We start from the raw sequence: 26,233 nt of genomic DNA, 5'->3' as shown, positions 1-26,233 counted from the left end.
ACCACTTCGCCCCCCACACACACTGCTTCGCCCCCCACGCATGCGCGATCACACCAGTCTCCCCACCCCCGCAGCGCGCCCCTGTGTATAAGACACACCTCCATTTTTAGCTAAATGTTTTAAAGAAAAAGTAGTGTCTTATAAACGGAAAAATACGGTACTCAAAGGCAAGACACAGGTAGAACTGAAATCAAGGACTTTTGGTTTCTTGCAATATTTCTCACTGCTTGGCAGTTAGAGCCATTTCACACTTTGTACAGTATTCTTGCTGGTACAGCAACGGTGGACTGATCTTTACTGTAGTAAACATGTAGCATAACAAGTATATGCGTGCGCATAGAGAAATGATGATGAGCATGTTGAAGAACATTTTCCCTCCCACTTTTTCACAAACACCAAACACTTATGTAGCAGTATCAGAGAATGGATAGTCTGACTTCAGAATTTCCATTCCCTGAAGACTACTAAGGGTTGTTATCCCTATTTTCCATGAAACCTAATGAGAATGTAAGTCCAGTAATATTTTCCCACAGTAGCCAACTATACTTGTGTACTTTCCCTGTGTGTGTACTTTGTCGTCTGTGTTGCATTCCATGAGATTTAGAAACCTACACAGAGTGCTGAGAACAGCACTAAAGTAGAAGAGTGTTATATTCAGGAAGCATCATGAACTCCAACAACATTTTATGTGGCATGAAGTAAAAAACTTGCACAAAAAAATAGGTAGGGGGTGGGAAGGGGAAAAACATGCACAAAAAGTGCAGCATTCTGAACAATAATAAATTAAATATTTGATAGCATTACTGCTTTTTTCATAATAAGCATTTTAAACATCGGTTAACACTTTCTAGAAATTTCTTCCCTAGTATAATGGTTTCCAAATGGTTTGGATTACAGTTCACAGTATTCCTGAACATTGGCCATGCTAGCTAGGGCTGAGCAGGATTGAGGTTCAAAAATTCCAAAACAGCTAGAGGACAGTGGGTTGGGAAAAGCAGAGAGTAGCACTGACTTCTGTGGGGCTCCTCTTTAGGAGTGGGAAGAGTAATTTGTATATTTGATCAGGTTTTAGGATTCAAAAGGAGACTGGACTTGGTCATTCAATCATCATCAGCTACTTACATCAGCTACCAGTACAATGTTTTCAGGGCCTGAATTTTGAACTACATCAATGTTCTTTAGGACAGCATATAGTTCTGCAGAACTGCACATAGCTAATTTTTAAAAACACACCAAAGACAATACATCTGATAGACTGGGTGTTGAAGCAATGTTAAGAACTGAGTAGCAGGACTGCCTGAATAGCCAGATGTTGTCTCTGAGAAATGTGTGCACCAGGTCTACTTATCTGTTGTTTCTCATTGGGAAGACCAGAGATGTCCAGAGAATGCTGTGTTTCTCATGACTGTGAGCCCTGGTGCCCACATAGCCATTTTGCAAATTGTTGCGTCATATGAACCACAATGAATCCTTACTGAATTATGTGAGGGAACATGCAAAATAGCTGCTGGAATGGTCCTCCAGACTAAAAGACTTTATAGAATTGAAGGTGATGGTTGACATTTGAGGGGTGTGTGACCCAATTCGCTTGCAATCCATTCCTGTGCTCTGCTCTATGAATAATGAACAACAGATTTAGGTATCCTCATGAATGGATTCATTAATACAATGCATAAGAAAACACACATTGTTTCACCCCCAAGGCCTCGATTAAGAGAATGACAGGGTTCCATCTGGGCAGGTTCTTTTAAAGCTAGATGCAACTTATTCTAACCCTGTAGTAGTACTACAACTACAATCAATTTTCCAGCCTTATCTGTATTTCTCTAAAACACCATTATATCAGAATTCTAGATAACAACACTGGTCTACACTGCAGAGGTAACATACACTTCTCTACATGTCTGCTCCCAGGCAAAATGGTGTAACAATACTGGACAACTCTGTAGAATTTGTATAATCCATACTTTCTCCTGCCTTTTGCAGTAGTAAAGTTTATCTGCAGCCACTGTAAGGGTAATTATTTGTTAATACTTACAGATACACAGACAGATATAGTAACAAAATTGAATTAGAAAGATCATGCTGCTTTCTCTTGTCATTTGGTAGACAGACGACTGCCCAAACCCAACCACATGAAAATTTCTGTTTGTTTGTTTTCTAATGAGGCTGAAATTACTTCCTAATTTGTAATCTTTGGGGAAAGACTCTAAAGAGGTTTAACACACACAGAAAAAAATAATGCACTCAAACAGTTGGTGTGTTAACCATCCCTATGACATCATTAGCCAAAAGCAATGAAAGGAGCAAGTCGGCTAGTTTGTCAAATAAAAGGGCAGAACACTGACTGCACATTTTTCTTTCTATCTTGGCTTCTACAAGGGCTAGAGTTTCTTAATTTTTCAATGAAAGCTGGAAATCTGGACATTATGGATTATCTGCAGGGGTCAATGCAACATGCCTCTTCCAGTGGATGTCCATAAGCAGAGGAATAAACGTAAACCCTTGTGAATTCAATGGAAATGACTTCAAACATATTCTTAGGTTTGGACTAGAAGTTCCTTATCATGGATTGCTTAGGAGAAAACTCCAAAGAATGTAATAGGATTTCGTTGCTGTTAGTTGCGAAGCCATGTCCGACCCATCATGACGCCATGGACAACACTCCTCCTGGCCTTCCTGTCCTCCACCATCCCCCAGAGTCCATTCAAGCTCACACTGACTGCTTCAGTGCCTCCATCTAGCCACCTCATCCTCTGCCGTTCCCCTTGTTTTATTGTTCCCAGCATTAGGCTCTTCTCCAGGGAGTCCTTCATTCTCATTGGTGGCCAAAGTATTTGAGTTTCATATTCAGTATCTGGCCTTCTAAAGAGCAGTCAGGGTTGATCTCCTCTAGGACTGACCGGTTTGATCACTTTGCATTCCAAGGGACTTGCAGGAGTCTCCACCAGCACCACAATTCAAAGGCCTCAATTCTTTGGCACTCAGCCTCCCTTATGGTCCAACTTTCACAGCCATACATTGCAACTGGGAAAACCATAGCCTTGACTATACGCACTTTTGTTGGCAGGGTGATGTCTCTGCAACAGAAACTGGTGGGCTTGGGTGATGTTCCTATGTTCCCTCCGCACCTCACTCCAGGTGTGGGCTCAAAAACAATTCATTTAAAATTTGCTTTAAGAGGTAGATACTCCCTCAGGCTACCAGCCAAAGAGCTTCCTAGAAAGCCAAGTCCACTATTCCACCACACTGCAGCAACTCTCAGCTCCCCGCTGCCAGTTTAATTTACTGACCTCTTCTGACTGACCCTTGCGCACTCCTCTTGTGGGCAATTGAAGGGCAGAGATTGATGGGCCAGGGTGTACCACACATGGATGTTGCTGCGCTCAGAATGGAGCTACCTCGGCATGCTGCAACCTGTTGCTACTCTTTTGTGCCTTGCAGGAAGAAATCCCCTTCGCTTTCACTTACTGACCCCCGTCCTTTCGTGAGCCATTCCAATATGGCTGTGAGCAGACCCAGCACAAGCAGACACGTTACCACTCTCAGTGACCTGGCTGGACTCAAGAGGAACAGTTGCACCCCCTTGCCCCTTGGTCACGGCTATTAGGCTATACCAAGCCATTTTCATGGAATGACAAATGGAAATCTGATTGGCAGATAAGCTCCTCTTTATGATATTGTAATTGTAGGTTTAGCATGCTTATGAGATTTAATTGTAACTGTTAATTTTGCTAAGTTGGAGAGAAATTTAGTATTCTATAAAGATTTTAAAATGATTTAAAATTTAAAAATGCAAGTTAATTTTGCTCACAGAAATCATATATTTTTATCCACCCCTCCACCAATGCTTTCTTGCTACTTACTTCCTGCCCTCCTACAGGGGGATGTTTGTTTTCTAGCTAGCCAGTGATACTTTATCTTGTGCAATGCATGGCCCTTGTGGCAAATACTACTGGATCCTGAAAAAGTAGTAGCCATTCAGCACTGTAGATATTATCTGGACTATTTTGTAATTCACATCTTAAGATGACTGCTTGCAGCCCGGTGTGATTTGCTGAGAAATCTATCACAACACTAGCCCACGTTATTTATTTGAAACAGCATATATTACATTTTGCCTCTACAAAGGTGTCCAAATTTCTAAGCTACTTATTTCATCAGGGATAATAAATGGAAGCAAATTATATCAAGCAATGTTTGAAAGAGTGTAATTTCTCATAAGCTGGGTTTTCTGCACATAAATGTTACAAGTCCACATTTGAAATCTAGAATGTGTGGTTCGTTAAAATTATTCTGCAAGCACACCCAAAATGAATTCATTCCTTTTCCATTAATAGTTACATTTACATTGGTATGTTAAAATGGCTTTAGAAAGAGACGATTTGGAGTTGGTTCTCCTATAAAAATATAATAATAATGTCAACAACTATTACTTTCAGCAAGTAGGATCCAAGTTATTTACTAACACCAACCTTATTCTCCCCCCCCCCCCCGCCCCTGCATGTTGTTTTTCCTTTCGGATAAAATCCAGTCCAAGGTGAGTGAAAAAGATCAACAGAAATGCTAATTTCAAGAAAGGATTAAGTATTTATCATGTGAGTAGTGACCAGTTCAAAGAAAAACATTCTAACTATAGTTTTCTGAATGTTTACAAAACCTCTGACATCGGTAAGAATACTTTAACCTCTTGAATATACATGTAAACATGCCCTAAGAAACCTGCAAGAAAAGCAGGAAAAAGCATAGTATGCATATATGATAGAAACACACACACACATAAATGCTGGGAATTGTACAACTTTTCTCTGTCAAAATATACATGGAGTTGTCACCTTAGAAAATTTATTTCCCATGCCACTTTTTGTTTTCTATGCAAGTAACTGAACTTTCCTTGTAAGTAGCCACAGGACCAAGTAGGCCAAGCTCTTCTTTTGCTGCTTTTTAATTGCTGATATTTGACATAAGTATGGACAAATATTCTTCTTTCTCTAAGTGAGAAAGATCTCATCATCATATTGTACCAAGTATCCGCATGGATCTTCATAACATAAGAAGGTCTACCTGCTGCAACACTCTGTTTCTGCAACGACCAAGATGGCCTTGGAAGACCACAAAGCAGCTCTATGATTCTCCTGCTCATGATCCCAGCAACTGGCATATAGAGTCCTACCATGTCTAACATTGGATTATGATGTATCATGAAAACGAATCATGAATCATGACTAACAGCCATTGACAGTCAAATCATCCATTGATTCTTGCCCATTAATTCTTAAAGATTTTAATTGATTTTATTTATTTTATTTTAACTTAAGATCTGTTTAACAATAACTGCAGGGCTCATTCAACTTAGTTACCATTAGTGTTCTCAGCTTCAGAATGACAGAATAATATTCTCTTTTTCCCTTTCTTCAGGTATTAAATCTATAGCCTCTGGCCTAACCTATTACAGAGACATGCATGTAATCTCACAAGACAAATATAGTGAAAAAGAAAAAAGAAACCAAAGCAATCAACTTAAACTGGAGATTCCAGAACTTATCAGGACCTGCAAAGCCTTTACTTGGTACTTTTCCAGTAATAACCACACCTAAATTAAAGGAAATCCTGGGGATATCCTCATCGGAGGCATTATGCAGCAGGCAACATTGGGTTGTGACTCAGACTTCACCTATCAGTCTAGGTTTTCTCTGTACACGTCCTTACATGCAGCACCATCTTTCCACAGCATGAAGTCAGGCACTTGATATGCTTTGTACATTGTGAGCCAGATCCTCAGCTAGTATGAATTGGCACAGCTTTATGGCTGCCAGTGTAGAATTTCTCAGTATATATCAAAATGGTGAGGCAAGAGCAATAACAAATAAAACAAACAACCCAACCCATGTATATGACTCAGAATGCAGACTCTCCAGCATTAGTATTTTTGAATTTTTTCACAAGGACCTGTTATTTGAGAAGTGTTCATTTAGTTGATCAGTGTAGGAAACAGGATGCTGAACTAGACAGGTCTTTGCTATGATCCAGCAGGGCTATTCTTATCTTCTTATTTATTAAATAACACTCACTCAAAACGAATGGAGAATTACCTTTTTAATACCTTCTAAACTGAAGTTACTTTAGTGAGGTTGCAATCTGCCAAACCACGCGGAAACTACTAGATCTTTGAAATTACAACTCAATTTTCAAGTGACTCCCAAACTTCATAGTAACTGGGCTACGCGCACACACTTCCACAAGTAATTCATGAGTCGAAACAAATGCCCCATGGAAAGTGGAGAGCTCTTTCAACAAGAGGCAACTGAAGCACAATGGTAGATGTGGCCCATTATTAGGTCTACAAAAGAGCTTTCATTACAGAAGAGTAACTGTATGAGTCTACTGGAGCAAAAACACACCACAAAACACAATATTTTAATGACACCTTAAGGGCAACAGGTTGGAACCTTACATAGTCATTCTTAGAGTAGACCATTTAAGTCAATAGAATTTAGTTATGATTAATGTAAGTCCTACTGCTCTTAATGATCTTAATGATCTAAAGATGATAGTTAGGATCTAACACAACAGAAGGAGGCTCAGACTCAGGGTAGGAAATAGGCCTTGTGTAGTATGTTTATTTGTGCTTTAGTTGTATTCAGTGCTGGTGATCCACTAATAGGATAGATGTCCACTCCTTGCAATCCACTTCCCTATACACTATGCTGTAAGGCAACTTTAGGTCACAGGAAGGGCCAAATTTGGGGCTGAAATAAGTAGAAAGAAAAGGGATGGTCCCACTGCACATGCAGGATTCTATTTGCAGAACAAGTGGATCCAAACCTTGAACTTACTTTAGGTTCTAACTGTCTTTTAGGATTCAGCACAAAATGGCTGCAAAATTAAGGTGGATTGAAACCATTCCCAAAAATATCTGGTTCCATGTAGACCTTAAAAAGCAAGGCTTTGCAGGTGCATGGAAAATCCCCTGTATATTATCTAATTAATACAAGCATCTTTTCATATACAGTCACTTTTAGACAATTAAGAATGACTCTAGAAAGCAACTGCTTTACAGGTACCATCTCCAGAATATTTAAAAATATTTAAATATAAGAATTAATCTAGTACATCAAGTTTCTCTAGAAAATATGCAAAACCTGTGCTGTACTCAAAATGCTGAGGCTGATTCTTTCATTAGTATAGCTATGGGACATGTTGCATATTTACTAAACCACTGCCTACTTTTATGCTAAATGTGCTGACAGGTAAACAGCGAACAACCTCTGGCACTTTTGAGAGAAGCATCTTATGAAGAGACACTTCACATGTTTTAGCATGCCAGTTCTCTCTAAAAATGCTGATTCAATCACTGATATTTTGGCTTAATAATTGATTCACCTAAGTAGTAGTTTGTTCAGGAGTAAATGAATACATAGAGAACTTCTCTGTCACACTCCACAAACCACAAGAAGGTTTAAGTACAAAAATCTTGCAGAGGCAGACATCACTGTACCGGACAGATTTTTTTTAAGTTTTCCCAACATTAAATAAGTAAACATAAAAATATTGTGGGGCCTTACGAATCTACTAATAGGATTTAATGTGTTTAAGAGGTAGCATTACACCACTTTAACAGAAAAGCTTACATTATGGTAGGGCTGTATCAGGAAGAAATATGCTTTTAAGAGATAAATCCTCTTGGCAAAAGCTGTAATCTTGTGAACTTAATTGGTGAACTCATTAATGAACCACTGCCACTACAAGAAGAAAAACTATTGTCAGTGACTTATCAGGTTATGAGATAACAAACTTAATTATATTGTTTTCAGTGGATTTACATTTACTTCCTTTAGGGCTTTAGTCATTCCATGGCTGTATACAGATTTTTTCCCCTACACCTGAAAAGAAAACAGATGTGCTTCGAATTGCATTATATAAGAGATTATAAGCAGAATAAACACAAAAGCTAAAAAGTTTCCTCTGTGTTATCTACTTATAAAAGTTGAATGCCTGTAAGTTAGATAATTTATGAACCATATTAATCATTTGCCCATGTTTGATCTGAGATTTAGCAAACATGATTTCCTAGGACATAGGAGAATAATTTGCAGGTCCAGTTTATCTCCTGAGGGGGCCTTAACTAATTTGACACTGTTTCATGACACTGATGGCAGGCACACACTAATGACCATACTGCAAAGTGCTCCTGTCATCCTGTCGTCTCAAAGAACAAGTTTTCTCTTATTGCCAAGATAAGTAAACAGTGATTCTACTAATTATTCAGACAGGCACTATAATGAGAACCTCACTGCAGACTTTCAGTACACTAACTGGTGACTAACAGAACTAATCCTACAGTTCACATTACACTGACATCAGAGATGCACTGCTGTTTCACCAACTGAACAGCCATTATATCCTGCCTGTCTCAACCAAGGAGAAGGGTGAAGCACAACAAAATACAACAACAGACAGGAAAATGGAAGATGCATCCCCAACACTGCCTAGCCCAGACCAGGATATGTACCATCAGCAACACCCATGGGTTCCCCACAAAAAGAGGCAGCTCGCAAACTTACACATACACCCCACACACACACACACACACACACACCACCTATATCACAACACATGCAAAAATACAGAATACCAACTCCATCAGTCTACTGGGCACAGGCAACAGCCACCCTTTACCAGCTGTTCCCATACATCCCCAGAACTGTGGTGTTCTTATTTTCCTTACACAACTAATGTTGTATGAGTGCAACACACACAGAGGATAGAAAGGGCAATAAAACACAGCAGCCACATAGCTTCCTGGGCATAGGATCAGTAGAAAGCATGCACAGCTTTCCAGGAACTTACCATGGGAAGAAAAGATTCTTTTGAGAAGCAGCTAATCCAAGGGGCTCTGAGACACAAGGACAGCCACAGCAACAATCTCTGGTGCCTCGCTATAGCAGGAGATGGAGTTGAAGTCCCACCAGAAAGAAAAGGCAAGCAGGGCTCCACTCACCTTTTCTATGCCTGGAAGGTGAGTAAGAATGACATGTCAGGGGCAAAAAAGAAAGCTCTGTTGATTCAAATCCTCAATGCAAACCTTGCAAAGAAGTTCCTTCAGCAGATACAGAAGTCAGTGCCTTTACTGATCATCAAACTAAGTAGAGCACTCAGAATCTTTGTTAACTAACACCATCCCCTGGAAATAGGCAGGGGGAACTGGACTCTGGTAGACAAAGGCATTCATCATTCTAGTGTGCAATCTGTATTCAAATTCAAGAAGCAGTAGAAATTTGGAACTAAGGTACCTGCTACATTAAAGCACATCAACGTTCCTCCCTGCTTTTATCTCCACAAGTGCTCAGAATCTTCCACTAATCAAATTTCTCATATGTACCTATACAAAATGTCATTTTACCCTTCATTACTTGAGGCTAAATTACTCTAGTTTCATCCCATGTATTTATTTTTGATTATTTTTAGGCTTCCTTTAGGGGTAAATCACTCTCAAGGTGACATACATGATAAAGAAAAATACAACTAGCAACAAATTTGCAATACATACTACATGCCACTATTTTAAAAAATGCTAACACCTGCAGCTTACAGCTTATGTGAAAGCCAGAGAAAACAGATGTGGTTTCAGTCTTTCTGAAGGTCTGCACAGAAGGGCCTTATGAACTCCTGATGGAAATGGATTTCAGAGATGCAAAGTCACCACTGGACGAAACCCCCCTGTCTCTTACCAGGGGTAGGTTCACACATAATGAGAAGTCACCATGGCCTAGCTTGATGTTACATGTAAACCCAAAAAGGGTGAAGAAATGTGGCAAGATGGTCTTCGTGGAACCATGGAGAAAAACAATGGTTTGTTGTACAGTTTCCATGCCTCACCATGGCTTGTTTGCATGTCTGAATCCAGTGTGCATGTGGTTTCCACATTTCCACCAGCAAATTTCACAGGAAGACTGGTAATGGCTGTAGCTGCCTGCATTCTCTACTATCATAGATTGCCTAGCAACTGCTGAGGCAACTACAGGTGCATTGTGATTGGCCGCTCTACCCTGCCTTTCCTCTCTGCCTTCCCAATGCCCATCTGCAGCTTTAGAATTTCAGTGACCGCAGGGCATTACGTTGCACTGCCCCCAGCAGCAGCAACCTCCCTTGTAGACTGCCTTGCTTGAAGTTCCTGTTCGGTCACTGTAGTGAACTCAAGCAAAGGGTAGAGCAACTGAAAATCTGCTCTACCCTTAGAGGCAGCGTTTTCTTCCTGTGAAAGTTCCCCTACACAAGAGGGGCACACAGGTTGCTCATAGGCATCAGCAAGAGAACACTTGCTATGAAAAGTCTGTATCTCCCACTCTAGCATCTGCCCTCCACTCCTCTCTTGTCCCTGGCATTCCTTGGAACTGTGAGCAAGCCCTGCTGTCCGCTACCCGGCCCCAGCCACAACTGTGGGACAAACATTCTTAACAGCCAGCCAAGAAATTTCTCAGGCAGAGGAAAGGCACGCAGAGCTTTTTCGGGAAACTCTTCCCTGCAGGAAATGCCTCTTCCATCCTCGGCATTGGTGCCCACACTGATACTCTTCGTTTGTCTGGCTGCAGGGGAGAGGTGGCCCTTTCCAGTGTTTGCGAGTCCTGTGCACAAGGGGGTGTGGACACATGTGCAGCAAGGAAGGAGAAGGGAGGGGATGTGAGTGTGTGCGGTTATGCTTGCATCAACATGGAGCATGGCAGCACAGGGGAGAGCTACTCTAGATCAATGCAGCTACTGCAGTGAACAAAAAGTTGCTTCTTCTGAGCAGCCCCCCTCCCCCCCCAAAAAAGGCCACACTCAGGGAAATGTGTGGGCCAGTGAGGCGAGGCAGGCAACACAGGCAGGAGCAATGGGACTGAATTTCAGCCAAAGGGGCTTATGGGATACCAGCCTCCATTAGGAGGAAGATAGAGAAGTGTGGAAACAGCATGACTGCAACCCAAGGTAAGTCGCCACATGGCACGGGTTTAGGGTTATGTGTGAGCTCATTGCCCTAATGCCTTATGTGCAACCTGATCTTAATGACATGAAACAGCTGCTTGGAAGATGTCAGTTTTCATCTCTTCATAAGAAAGGGCTTTGACAGTTCAATTCAAATTCAATTCAAGTGTTGAGCTGAAAGCAACAGAATTAAAATCAATAGGGGCAAATGCCAAATTCTACACCTATGAAAAAGGAATCAAATGCACCATTGCAAGATGGGGAATGCTTGGCTACAAGCGAGAAGGATCTTGGAATTCTTATCGATCACAAGCTGAATATTAGCCAATCATGTGAAATGACTCCAAAAAACCCTATTACTTTTTTGGGCTGCATTAACTGTATAGCTTCCAAATCATGTTCTCCTCGGTTCAGCACTAGTTCGGCCCCATCTTGAGAGCGCATCCATTTCTGGATATCCCACTTCAAGAAGGATGTAGACAAACTGGAGGGGATTAAGAGAAGAGTGACAAGGATGATCAGGGCCTAGAAACAAACCCTGTGAGGAGAAATTGAAAGAACCGGGCATGTTTAGCCTGGAGAAGTTAAGACTGAGGGGAGGTATGATAGCAGTTTTCAAATGATTGAAAGACTGCCACACAGTGGAGGGCCAGGATTTCTTTGAGGTCCTGCCAGAGCAGAAGTCACAGAATAATGGACATAAGTTATAAGAAACCAGGTTCTGGCTGGACATCAGGAGAAATATCCGGACTGTTGGAGCAATATGGCAATGGAACTAATTACCTAGGGACTTCATGGACTCTCCCACACTGGAGGTGTTCAAGAAGAGGTAGTTGGATAGCCATTTGTCAAGAATGCTTTAATTTGAAGTCCTGCCCTGAGCAGGTGGTTTGACTCAATGGTTCTATCTGGCCCTTCCAACTTTACTATTCTGTGATTCAATGACTCCATGTACTAGTTATGATCTCTGATACCTCTGGTTCTAGGCAGCCTGCTTCGGCTCTACATAACCTGAAAGGCCATTCCATATTCTGTTCTATATATGATCAATCATATTTATACTACTAATCATACACAGAGTTTGAAAAATAAAAGCATTCAGAAAAAATATATGGAGTGAAGAAGTTGAGTAATGACGCAATTGTTGTCCTGACTTAATCATAACATGAAGAAAAATGGCACAAATTGCAAAACAAATTGGTCCATCCCATTCTGTATTTCCCACAGCTCTGAACTCTGTATTACGTAAATAACCTGCTCCAACAGTTAGCATTAATTAGTTTCTTTGGAAGAATCAAACTGCAAGCCAAAGCTAGATTACCTTGGACACTCAACCTTAATCTCACCCAGACATGACTGAGATCAAATAGTATATCCGAATATTTACAGAACCACTAACCATGCTGTACCTGTTTGGTAGAATATCTGTCTTTGGGGTTATGAATCTGGCATGTTTAATTCCTGACTTGCACAGATGAATATCAGCATTCGGGTGCGGTTTAAATTAGACTGAATTTTAAGTTTGAAATTCCCATGTTGTTATAGTTAATAGCTTCTCTTCAATGAAGAGAACATGATGCAAATCCTAATTTTGGTGCCAAAAGGTATGGTGGCTTGATGACAGATGAGATTAAAAGTAACATTAATGTACCAAAGAGTTGAAGAAACAAAGCAGGATTCAGTTCAAAGGCCAAATTTAGAAATTGAATGAGGGTTCTCTACTACTATCTCTCATTCCTATTAAGGTCTCCCATTTCAGAGAGTCTGATTAGTGTGGGTTACATTCTTTTCCCACTGTTATTAAATGCCAATAGAAAACAGCCATCCAGGACATGAACCTGGATGAGCATGCTGACCTGGCATGTACTGCGGCTTGCTGGATGAGAATAAAGAAGTATACTCTTGCACCACTGCTCCCCTGGGCTCTCTTGGCATCAGTAGATTGGACATGTGGGGAAAGAGTGAAGGATCACGGGGTCAGCATGATTCTATCCCTCTGGAAGAGCTCTCCTACAGTCTTCCAGTTGTGAGAATGTATATCTGAATGTGGGAGTTTCGATAGGCCTAGGATTCTGTTGGTGTACTGCCCACTCTGCTGACCAAATACCCATCTTCCTCAGCAAGTTGGGGTAATCTCTGAGGCAGTGCTGGAATCTCCTTGGCTGGTTGTACTAGGGGATATCAACATATATACAAAGTCTGCCCTGCTGGACATGGCTCAAAATTTCATGAACCCATGTCAACTATAGGTCTGTCCTAATGGACTCTGACCTCACTCATTCAGAAGGGCACACCTTGGTTCCCTCCCACCCCTGGAATTTAAGGGAGGGTGATGATCTTGATGTGGAGGAACTTTTTATACTGCTCTCACGTAAGAAAGATCACTACTTTGCAAGAGGTAGATTTACTACTACTTGCTCTGAAGGCATCAGGAATGAATTAAGATGATCTGCCATAGGAGACAATTGTTTTTATGAAGGTTTAGGATTCTGCTGTCATCTTGGCTGGCAATCCTGTCAAAGTTCTTGTTGAAATTTGTAACAGACAACTGACCCAAGCGATTGACATGATCAGTCCTGAGAATCACATCTTGCTGAGTAGTCAAAGAGGTTCCCTGCTTCTCAAGGGAACTGGGGGTGAAAAAATGAATGAGACAACAACTGAAGCAGGGATTGGCAACACATGCACCCTCTGTTCTTCTGTGTGGCATCCGCTGACCCCAACACTGCCAAATTTATGATGTTAGCAGAAAAAAATATGCAGCTTGCTGCCAAAATTCTATCTATGCTGAGACATGGATTGGCAGAGATTGACTAGTAGAACATTTAGTGGCTTTCAATATTATCAGCCATGATATCCTTCTGACATGTCTGTCTAGAACAGGACTTGGATACACCTTTTTTACAGTCACACTTCTTCTTCTAGAGCAATTCTGGAACATGGTCCTGTGGGCTTCCTGTCTGATACCATGGCCATTGAGCTATGGTGTCATTCAAGGTTCCATCTTCCTCCCATTAAAGTTGAAATCAGTTTGTTGAAGACACACAATTTGACCTTTCCTTTCCATTCTAAATTCTAAACCAGTGCCTGATGTACGTTATGGATTTTTACATTTTTAAAAAATCAATCATTTGCACAGCTGAGGCTACTCTGCATATACAGCAACGTTGCCAACTTTCCCTGTTGCTAGAAATGTCTAATCTGGTGAAGCATGCTTCCATTATATCCTGTTGCAATGGTGGTATGTGCGGTTCCTTTGAGAAGTGACAGAAACGTTCATTTGGTAAGGGCACAGTTGCCAGAATGTTGATTAGGCCTGGATATGTGGAACACGTCCCTTGTTACAGCAGCTTCACTGGCTACTTCTCTGATTCTGGGCAGAATTCAAAGTTGAGGCTATGACCTATAAAGCTGTTAAATATGGGGACAAGGCTAATTAAAAGAACACTTGATTTCATACAAGTATATCTGGGTTTAAGATCTTCAGGTGAGATTTTGTTCTTATTACTATCCGATGTATGATGCTGGAAAAACAAAAGAAGACCTTTTCAATGGCTGTTTTAGACTCTGGAATCTCTGCAAAGTTCCAGTGAGTTCCTTTTACTCTTACTTATTGCCTGGCTCATTTCTATACAAGCTAATCATACTTTGACTAGCTTAGCTCTTTCTAAAGCAAATCAAGCTGCATTCTCTAACCTGGGATCTGTATTACACTGTTTTTCCTTTATTCCTATGTGGCCTGGCATATTTGATGGCCTCAGCTTCCTCTCCCTACTTTCCCGTTACCCTCAATTCAGTACATAAAGATAGGTGACCTTTTTCAGTAGGGTAATGGAAACCATTTCCACTATCTTTTGTCTCTGAGTCTTCCTACAAGAAAAAGACTAAATTCCAACAAGTTGAAAATCATGTAGCAAAATGCTACAAAAGTGATTGAGGAGTTTAGGAAAACCTACAACACTCTGCCATTTTATATTTTCACTTAAAATGTATTAGGATGAAAAAATAAAACTAATTCCTCAGATTCCACAGCACCATTTAAAAGTGCCTCATAGATATAATTAAGCTGTGAGATGGGGGATATTTTTTCTTTTCATAGTTTAATTATTCATTGGATACAGCATTGTTTTACTGTATTAAATGTTTGATGTAGAGAAAAAACAAATTTTTGGAAGCATAATTTGGTCTTCAGCTCAGTTACATACTTTTAACAATGTCAAAAGTGAATTCTCCTAGATCATTACATATGATATTCTTTAGAACAAAGTCAACCTTTTGTAATGCAGTTCAACAGTGTTGTTTTCTCACAGTTAATTATTTAGGTGGTTCCAGAAAACAATGTATTATTATAGCTGTTGAGTCATATAGATGCTGTCTGGGTACTGTTACAACTCATTACCCTTTTCTCCATATGGCTGGCATTCTGTGAGAAAACAAATATTTCTAGAACTTAAACTTTGCCATGCCTAAAAGTTTGCAAATGCAGAACAGCTACTTTTATTTTAAATGTAAGCATTGGTAAACATTGCTATAAATACATTTGCCCCTAGATCCCCACATTATTAGACAAATACAATTTAATGGCTGTAAATGAAATCAGAATAGGATGCCAACACCTCAGGCGGGGTGGCGCGACATTTAATTTATACAATTAAATACAAGGGCAGGGAAACACAAAACAAACAATGCTTGCTGGAACCAAGTATTACAATGTGGTTTTTTTCCTCAATTTTCCACTACCACATTCAGTTTCTATCTGCCTAAATGCCACAAGCTGAGGATATTTTAAAGTTGTATGGATAGTCTATGTAAACAGCTTGTGCTGCTTATACTGAAGCTAGTCACACAAAGTGCACAAAGAAATGCAAAGACATTTCCCAAGAAAATACTAATGTGTACAATACCTTGATGGTAAAGCTCAGTGTGTTTGGACTCCAGAAGTTCAGAACGTCTTGCCTAGCTACAGGCAAGCATATGCTGCTTCTCCTCCTTTTTTCCAACAACTAGGATAGGGAATAATGGCTAGTTGACTCTCCAGTGAAGCAGCATCCCATTCTCATTTTTATAACGTAAAGTTATGCCCTCTAGCCCTCCAGAACAACTTCATCTGACTCTTGGTAGCCCATACAAAATTTGAACCCATCTGAGGTAAAAATAATGTTAATACAAATACTTTTGTTTATACAGCACATTTATTTTACATGATGCTTCAGAAATACCCTATGCAATAGCAAAAACAACAGGAAAGTCATATGCCTGACCTGAGCAGCTTACAATCTAAATTCTGATAGTGAGGCAGTAACAACTAACAGAGAAGAAGCAATACACTTCTGTGCTTTATACAATTTACTGTACTGCGTGCATGCAATTCTGCTCCTATATGAACTGGTCTGTGTGGCCATTCATTTGGAGGGAAATTAGCACTTCGCTGTGACACACTCTTTCCGATTCTGCACACTTATGGCAGTATCCAGCTAGCATCCAATATTAGTCCACTGTAGAGTAAAAGGTAAAGGTTTCCCCTGGACATTAAGTCCAGTCATGTCTGAATCTAGGGAGCAGAGCTCATCTCCGTTTCCTAGCCAAGGGAGCCAGCATTTGTCCACAGACAATTTCAGTGGCCATGTGGCCAGCATGACTAAACACCAAAGTGCACGGAACGCTGTTACCTTCCCACCAAAGTGGTTCCTTTTTATCTGCTTGCATTATATGCTTTAGAACTGCAAGGTTGGCAGGAGCTGGGACAGAGCAACGGGGACTCACCCCGTTGTGCAGATTCGAACCGGTGACCTTTCGATCAACCAGCACAGCAGCACAGCAGTTTAAACTACTGCACCACCTGCATCCCTTCCAGTGTAGAGTAGACCAATTGAAATAACTGATACTAAAAAGCATGTCCTATTGATTGCTCCCTTAGCAATCCAGAGCTCCCAAACTTGGAGGCATCTGATCACCCAATACAAGGAACAAGAAGCAGTAGGGGCTATCTTTGCTTCCTTGTCTTCCCTCCCTACAGATCTCATCAGCTTGTGAGCACACTTCACATGGGGAGGGAAGAAGGCTGAAAGAAGCTCAAAAGAACTTGTCTCCTCCCTTCCATGCCCAATGGAATGTCTCCTTTTACTTTTTTTGAGATCGCGTTTCTGACCACAGAGAGGAAGCCAGCACAGTTCTCTCCACACTGGGACAAGGGCAAAGGTGTGGCTGGACGTCTAATGCCTTCTAAGCTTGGAAGGCTGCTGCTAACCGGGGGGGGGGGGGGGGAACGGCGGGATGGAGGCATTCAGACATTCTGTGATCCCTGACACATTCTCCCAGGGAGCAAAGGATCACCCTCTACGGAAGACACAACCAACTTAAGTCCCACTCATTTTAATAGGTTAGTCCTGCTTTTTGTAGGCCTAAGACTGTTCACTATCCTTGTGCCAACAGGGGTAGGTCCCAGGGTTCTTTCTTAGTAAATATGTCGCACCACACCCCCAGACTAAACTTGGTATGAAAATTTATTTCATTGCTACTGTTTTTCTGCTCTGGTTTATGCTCCATACTACAGCAAAAGCTGCTTGAGACCTCTGAATATTTTGAGGAGAATGAAGGTATTCAAAAAACAAGTAAAACGTCCATTTCTGGTTTAGGAACTGAAACCAGAGTTAGGATACTCCAGTGACTACCATCATTAAGCCCATTCATTTTATCAGAGCTTTCTCTGGCATAATAGAACATTTATTGGATTTCCTTCTAGCACAATGGCATGATGGAAATTTGCTTTCTACAATTAGGAATCAACAACAGTATTAGAATACAGTCCTTCCTTAGCATACAATTCAGATTTCAGAGTTTCAAAACTACAGTCATAACAAACGAGAGTTACCAAATGTTTTTGGTCCTGCCCCTATGGCTTTTAACAAAACCTAAGAAGCAACTATTAAGCATAAATCTCCCCCATCACTTCTACTCTATCCCAAGAAGACCTTTGACTGTTAAATTTCTATATATGAAGATGCAGAAGCAGAACCATTAAGAAAACTGCAAAGTCTGATTGTAGCATAAAACATGTGTACTCATTTCACACTTTTCACATGAATTGCATTAAATACTGTCTTTAGCTATCATAAGAAAGTCACTGTGATGTACACTCATGAAAGTATTTGCAAAATGCAATATAAATATGCATTATGCATTTTACTATGTTTGCAACCTCCGATTGCCAAGTGGCATGATTTGTGAAGCCCACTGCAAATCACCTTCTAATCTAAACAGTATAACTCGTATATTATCCTCAGAAGTGCTATTATTGTGAAAAGGCAGGTGCTACTTCTAAGTGTGCATATGGACAATTGTTACAGTATGAAATTTGTGTGCCATATGGACAAGGTGGTACAGCAGGTGAATACAGTACCACTGTGATATTAGGACTGTCTTATGATAAGACTTAAATCACAGTATCCAAAACAGCCATTTCAAAGATGTGTCAGAAATTATCTGTTTTTTTTAGGAAAAAGAAACTATGCCCAAAATAGCAGGCATTTTCTTGTACTGTAAATAACCACTCTTTACTAAACAATTATGAATAGTATATACTTTATGGAAACCATATAGCTATCCCTGAGATGGCCCTATTCACGAAGGGAAGTAATTTTCAGTGTGAAACTGGCATAGTAAAATGGACAAAAAGGCATCCATAGGTTAGACTATGTAGAACAAATTTCCCTATGGCAGTTACTTCATATGTAAAGAATGGATTGCCAGGTGGATTGCATCAATCATATGGTAAGATAGTATGCCATTATAATCTGCTACAAGCAGTTTCCACATAATCAATTATTTTTATCACATATTTCCTTACTCTTCTTCTAAGGAGAGTATCTATCTTCACCATTTCTTTTAAGCAGTCCAATAGTCCAAGACTATTCTCCAATCCTGGTTATGTAGGAATTGGAACCTAGAACTCCACAGTCCAAATCAACCATCCTAATTATTATGTCACAGTGATCATAAAGTACAGGCAACATTTACATGCATTCCAGAGTTGGTCCAGTATGCACAAGATCAATTTTCTGCCTCAGTTTATGCAGTGAGAGATTTGAAATTTCTTTCACATGAGGATCAAAGAACTCACAACGGAGAGAAAGAGAGCTAGTTTTTAAGCCTTCTTTCAGATTTAGTAGGTTTTATAAATTTTCAGGCAGGGAAACCTTTACACAAAGGCTTCCTTACCTGAAACTATAGTGGTAAAGGATACCTCTGAGGACTATACACAATCAGAAATGAATATATGAATCATTCCTATGGTGGAATCCCCCATTGTGCATTTCTGCCACACACAATGCTACTTCTGCCCAACTGCACATACTTAAATAAGTTCATTATAAGTTTGTTGAAGTAAATGGCTACCAAAAATCTTAGTTGCAACCTATCACTATTATACACGCTTACTACTACAATGCCTACGTCACAACAGAGAAAAGAGAAGAAAAAGGATGTACCTGCTTTCATTCATTTCACATCTATCCACCCCAATCAGTTTCCAGATGATATTCTGCTGGCCCTGGGAAAGCTAATAATATGGCTAGACGCGCAGAATAAGATTCATCAGTCAGAGTTATAAACTGGCAAAAGCAATGAAACTAGCTGAAAGATGTATCCACTTTACCCTCTGCTTTAAAAGAAAAAAGCATCTATAATCAAGGATGTTAATTATTTATCTTGTGATTGTGATCTTCAATTGTTCTGAAGGCAAAAGAAAGAAAACTTTACTGATTTAATCTCTTTTTCATACCAAATGTCATCCCAATCCTAGTATGATGTACAAAAACCCACTATACAATTTATGCCAGTGCTTTGCTGACCTGACCCTTCAGAAACATACTTCCTACATGGGTATGATCCAGACTTCATGCATGTGTACACAGGGTTACAAAGAAGGCACAGTGAATTGCATTGGTCCCTATTGGAAACAAGCTCTCCTAAAAGGCATCCCAATTACACAAAAATATTTGGAATTAAAATTTAGTTGGACTAAATCAGATTAAACCCAAACGTATAATATTATGGATTGAAATTAGCCACCCACACATTTCTGACATTAAATTAAATAAGGTACTTAACCGAGTTGGAAAATGCTGTAAAATTCTATGATAATTTTTTTGTAGGTTCAAGATTCCCATAATGAATATTTTCCACTAAAGAATTTGGTATCTATCATAGAGCTTGAGTTAGCAGTTAACCAAACTTCTGAGAGTAGCATTGTCCTAATGAAACTGGAAATGAACTTGACAGTACATTCTTTTTTCAATAAGTCTTTGGACACAAAGTACAGTGACTCTGAACATCATATAGTAAAAGCTGCCATAATCATGTAGCATACCCAAATAATGTGCCTATCTGCAAGATTCAAATATAAGTAATAGCTACTGCCTCTTTAAAGGAAACACTCCCCTTTTCCAAAATGCAGTGCTCATTGCTGCTACACATTTGTGCCTCTCAAATTAAAGTACAAATACACATCTCTACACAGAAGTTCTACTGAGTTCAGTGGGACTTTATTCCAGGTAAGTGGATACAGTATTGTAGCCCGTAAGTTAATTTTACATGAGCACAACAGTGTATTTAATGCATTAATTTCTCTTCCTCTTTTCCCCCCATCCTATATTGCATAACAAAACTTTTTACATATTCAAGTTAACACAGTTGTGTTTACCAAAACAAAACTAGCATCCTTGGACTGTCAGACCAAAATACCACAGAACCTAATAGCAAGCCTTGCTCAATAATTTATTGGTTGGCTGCATTAATTTCCAGCATCTGATCTGTTTCTAATTCTAACTGCTGAATTTGGATCTAGATCGAAAACATTTTAAAAAGCAATTCAAGGTTTGTAAAATGCTATTTAAAGAAAATATGAAATCGTCTAAAAAGGAAAAAATCCAGGAGATGTAAGTTATTTCTGTTTATGTATATATTTACTTCCAGGAAAAAAATATGCTTAAGACTGCTTACTTGGAAGTAAATCCTACTGAAATAAATGGGATTTCTTTTCAAATAAAATTAAAATTGGTTTATTAAATACATTATGTAAGCAAATATGTATTTCTGTCTGACTAATGCATCCAGAAATCAGTTATCCAAGAGGGTTAGTGAAAAATCTTTAAATGAATAACAATCTCACTGTGTTTTTTTAAACAGCACAAATTTGTCCTTGACAATGAAGAATCTCCAATAATAAAAAAACACACGGATATATAAACATAAAGTAGCATTAAACAATACAAAAATTTAAAAAACTATTTCCTGAAATGTTGTCAAAAGATGGCACTTTTTATGAAAAAAAATCACTTTTAAAAATACACACAGCCTAAAGTGCATAAAGTGAAAGCCATAAATTGCATACTAACTCCAGCTGTTAAATGTTGGCATTTGGTCTTTTTCTTCTCCTTCTTCTCCTTTTTTTTAGACTAAAAAAAAAGTTCCAAATCTGTTTCCTTAAACCAAGGAAATGTGGAAAAAGGCCATCCTGCCAGTGGAAACATTCAAAAGCAGAAAGCTCATGCTGCGGTTTCTTGCCGAGGCAGCAAACTTTTCTAAAAGGGAAGTTACTGCCAACTCAAATACTGTTTGCTTTCACACCCAAGAACAAACTGTGTGCATGATGAAGGCTTCCTGAGGGCTCAGTGCAGCTGGACCATGCTGAATAAAGGTAACTAATGTCACAGCTACTGTAAACTTGTTCTCATTTTTCTTCAGCAACTTTGCATCAATAGAAACAAGAATATTATTGTCAGAACCCTCCCCTTTCTAGAAAAGGAGACAAGCCTCTGTGTTGTAGTTAATCTTTTTATGAAATAGATTTTTAAAAGATCATAACTAAAGATATGATCAGAACATGTTTCTTCGTATGTTTCAGGGCACAGGTAGGTCAGGTTTAGGTATCTCTATTCAATGTTTAACAGGGTTACTTTTCTAAGCATGAAATGCAAAGGGCTGGGTTTTGTAACCTTACAAATTAAAGCCAGAGAGCACTGCCAAAACAAACACAATTACTGGGAGGGTTCAGTTTTGTGAAAGACCTGGCTCAGTCTCCCATTACCACTATTTTATATGGCATACTCAATTTTAGCCAAAATAATGAATTCTTTACTCACCTGACTAATTAAACTAATGTGAATGGGTTTTACTAAAGTAAATAAAAAGGCAAATGCTATAGGTAGATATTCTGCAAACTATTCCTGTGTCTATGAAAATGAACAATATTTTTCAAAAAGAAATACCATTTTCCATATATATATGAGACAAATGTACCTCAAAAGCAAAATTATGATATGAAATGTGACTGAAAAGGAACATTTAGAAATCGGATTTTAATAGCAATCTACCATAACAGCAGCCTCCTGTATCAATTCACTCTGAAATCAATAGTTAAGTTATTTTGAAATACAATGTAGGCAGGAATGAATGAAAAAGTCCTACATCCAAGGAGAAAAAAAATCTTAAATGTTATCAAATCCTGTCTTCCTTTTTCTAGCCAGCTGGCACAACCAGAATCAAACACAGTTAATCATTTTAAGGAAGAATCCTTTTCAAAGTAGAAAATCACACTGTTTATTCCAAAACTCCTACTCAATACTATTTTTTTTCAGTGTGCTAGTGCCTAGCACAACATACTAAAATGGCATGAGACATAAATATATGTTTATGAAGGAAACCACAAATCTGCAGCAATGAGGTATTCTAATCTGTATCTGCCTATCCCAGATTTATGCTCAAACAAGGCTGCTTTGCTTTTACAGTACCACCTAGTCTGATTACATACACTCAAGTACAGCCTTGACACGTTAGCAACCTACAGGCTTCCAAGTGCTATTAAAGTAATTTTTTTAAAGTTACAGTTTACATAACCAGATTAAAGCATGTCAAACTAAGCGTTTAGAAGCAATCATCTCCTTCTGAATCATAAAAAGAGGGGGGAAATCCCTATGATTCCTTGAAGACTAGAATTATTTAGAAATGATGTCTTCTCCAGTGTTTCTCGAACAACTAGTACTGTGTTGTTTATTTCTTTCATCACTTCCTACCTTGTCTGGTTGCTGGTGAAAACCAACCAGGAAGACACAGGCACACACTTCAGTCTCTTGCTTTTTCAGGCCACAATTCTCCAATGTTAGGTTGCTGCCAATGCCCTTGCAAGCCAACGGAAAACAGGCCACAAGGTTCAAGTTAACTGCAGAGTGTTACTACACTGAACATCTGGTCATGAATGAATGGATTGCCCACTAACACTCTGCATTGGGAAGCTGATGAAAAATTCAACATTTTCCTTGTTGGCACAGTTGTTTTGGAGAATTCTCTAGAGCTTCCTGAATTATATGAAGAAAATTTCACTGCAGCAATCTATATCTGTGAGAACAGCTGGTGTTGAAAGGGATCTGCTGCTCTCTGCGTGCTGGGGGACCTCATGTTGGATCATGATACTTTTGCTACATTTGTCCTTGAAAACTTAGCCCTACCTTTGTGGTAGCAGTTAAACAAAGTGACAGCAATGCTTCTTTACAATTGCCTTCAGCACTGCAGGAAAGGAAAATAAACATCAGAATAATAAACGTCGTACAGCTGATGGTCAGTCAGCATGATATAAATCCCTACAATGGGTAATAAGACTCATTGGACAAATTAAACATTTCTCTATATAAAGCAAAATATTTCACATCACAATTCTTATTTTTCTCAGCACTGTTTTATTCTATAAGTTTAGGGCCCAATCCTAGTAATCCTCTTCCTCTTAAGTGAAAATTGCCTTCTCTTTTAGTATAGTGAAACCAAAATTAGAATACTAGAACACTTTGCTGAACATCAAGCATAGTGAGCACAATCAATATCTATATTCCATGATATGCTTTATTAAGCTAAAATCACTCAAAATCTTTGTAAGCAATTTTCAGCAGGGAAAAATAATAGCTCACAGAAATGTAAAATATTTTAAAGAAATTACCTTCTTGATAGGATAATAATAATAAGCCATATACTGCTCTCTCTCTCTCTCTCTCTCTTTCTTTTTAAAAGGAAGTGGTAAACTTAAGTCATGCTAAATTTAGGCTATTATCTATGCAGCATAAATTTCACTTCTGTGTATAAATGCTAACTTGCATATTTCTCCATGGTAACTAAACTATGATTAAAACAACAGTGAAACCAGCCTTCAAAACCACCTGTTTAACTAGGAACAATCTAATTTACAAAAATACTTAAACTTCAGACATGTCACTGGAATCTAAATCACATTTTTCCCAATTGAAAGCTCTTTTCCATGATCATATAATTGTAAAATTCTTGGCTTTGGTTGGTAATCATTCTTCTTTTAAAATAGTGTAATTTCTTCACACATTGTTCAGCTTAACACAAGTGGTATTTAAGATTATAAAGAATAAGACTCTAATAACCCTTTCCAAAAAGAAAGTTATTTTCCTCCTTTGAAAGGATTAATTTACCTAGAATGTATCTTTTTTACAAAATGGCACCAATGAAAGAAATGAAAAAAGTGAAACTAAAATTCTCATTAGACATGGTAAGACACCTTCAAAACCCATTTTTCTCTTGAGATATCCTTGTAATTTACTAATGAAGAAATTGACTGTTTTATAGGTCAAATTAAAGAAATGATTAGAATATAGCCAACGATATCAAAAAGGTAGGTCCAAGCAGCATTTTCTTATTTAATTAGAAAGCATAAAGTAGATTTAAATATGAATTATTCTAACTAGAGAACTAAATCTACCATTTAAATGCTGAATACCCTTCTACAGAAATATAATATCATGTATAGTATGGAGCACATGCATCACATTCATGATACATTGCTCAAGAGACCTCATGCAGAATGTTACAGGAGTTTAAAAACTTATCACCCTGTTCATTTCCAGACCATATTACATCTAAGGAAATATCTATTGTTTAATTAACACTGACTCTACTACTGATGTTGAAAATGAAAAAGCCAGTAGTTCTTGCTGTACGTTTCAAGGCCAGAGAAACTTAGACTCTTTGTGGGTGGAGGGAGGAGCCCTGGGAAGCGGGCCTCCAGATTTTGAGATGGAAGTAGTGAGAGGGCTTATCACAAGGATGCCCAGATGTCTGGGCAGACCCCACAGTCTCCACAGTCTGCAACTGCTAGGATGGGTCAAGGAACAGGAACCAGACAAGCCTGGGATGATTCCTGACCCCATGGCATGGCATCAGGAGAGAAGCGCTAGCCAACTAGAGGGGCAATGTACAGCTAAGAGGCTGGTCTGTTTATTTATTCCATCTATAGTGGACTTTCCTATACTATGTTCCTCAGGAAAGTGTACATGGTTGCCACCACCCATTTTAGCCTCATAACAACCTATAAGATGGAAGAGATAGTGACTGACCAATGTCACCCAGTGGGCCTTGTGGTGAGTGGGCATTTGAATGCAAGTTCCCTTGGCCCTAGTTTAATTACTACAGCACAGTGGTTCACAATATATGACAAGAGCCTTGAAATATCTGTGGTATATATAATGCATGTGAAAAACCCTTTATTAATGCCATATATTACGTGAGATGACAAAGTAAATATTAAATGAAGCCATGAGCCCAAAGGGTTTAGAGACTGTCTTTTCTATATATTGCTATTTAAAAAAATATTTTACATTTCTGAATGAGCAAAAAGCAAGAGAAGTAATTCAGAAGGAGATTGAGAGATGAAAAGATACTGGAAGGATCTGAGGTAAGATGAAAAAGAGCTATGGAAAAGACCCAAGGCACCCAAAATGGTGGTCGGAAAATAGTGGGGAAAATGGCAGGAGCCCAGACCTTATATAGTAAGGGGAGGGGGGCTCCCACCAAAATGTGTTTAGGAAAATCTTCCCAAGAACAGGCCTTGCACGGGCGTAGAGCCCATATGTGTGATGTATGGAGACCACAAAGAAGAACTCTGGAACTTCTTTCATTAACTCTGACACCATGTTCTGAATAGGACAAATGTCAAATAGCCAAACTTTCCACTTCCCATCCCTACAGTGAAGGAAATAAAGTGCTATTTTTGTGCCTCTTTCGGACAATCCTATATATTCCCATAGGTTCAATTACCCCTTTTGTTTAAATTGCTTACCTATATGTACTGCAGTAAGTAGTGCCACCTGAGATATTTTTGCTTTTACTTAGGTTGCAACCCTAAGCGTACTCATTATGAGAGTTTCACTTGAAATCATACCAGCACAGTTTTCTTGCTTTGTGGAAGGTACCAGAAAATAGT

The 26,233-nt window shown here is 39.1% G+C and overlaps 1 protein-coding gene across 13 annotated transcripts in view; it reads right to left on the bottom strand.

Moving 5' to 3' along the window:
• FOXP1 (forkhead box P1) overlaps positions 1-26,233 on the bottom strand; it is a 664,276-nt gene that overhangs the window by 428,769 nt on the left and 209,274 nt on the right. For 8 of the 13 annotated variants that reach the window (XM_044451999.1, XM_044451998.1, XM_044451996.1 and 5 more), the window contains one exon: positions 8,851-9,012. The exons of the other annotated variants lie outside the window; for them this stretch is intronic. The gene's annotated coding sequence lies outside the window, so the exon portion shown is untranslated. The remainder of the gene's footprint in view (positions 1-8,850; positions 9,013-26,233) is intronic. 13 annotated transcript variants of the gene reach the window in all.

Source organism: Varanus komodoensis, unplaced genomic scaffold, assembly GCF_004798865.1.
Source record: "Varanus komodoensis strain SLA01 unplaced genomic scaffold, ASM479886v1 scaffold6_4, whole genome shotgun sequence".
NCBI classification, from domain to species: domain Eukaryota; kingdom Metazoa; phylum Chordata; class Lepidosauria; order Squamata; family Varanidae; genus Varanus; species Varanus komodoensis.
Note: the sequence above shows the minus strand (reverse complement) of the source record. Positions and strands in the feature narration are given on the sequence as shown.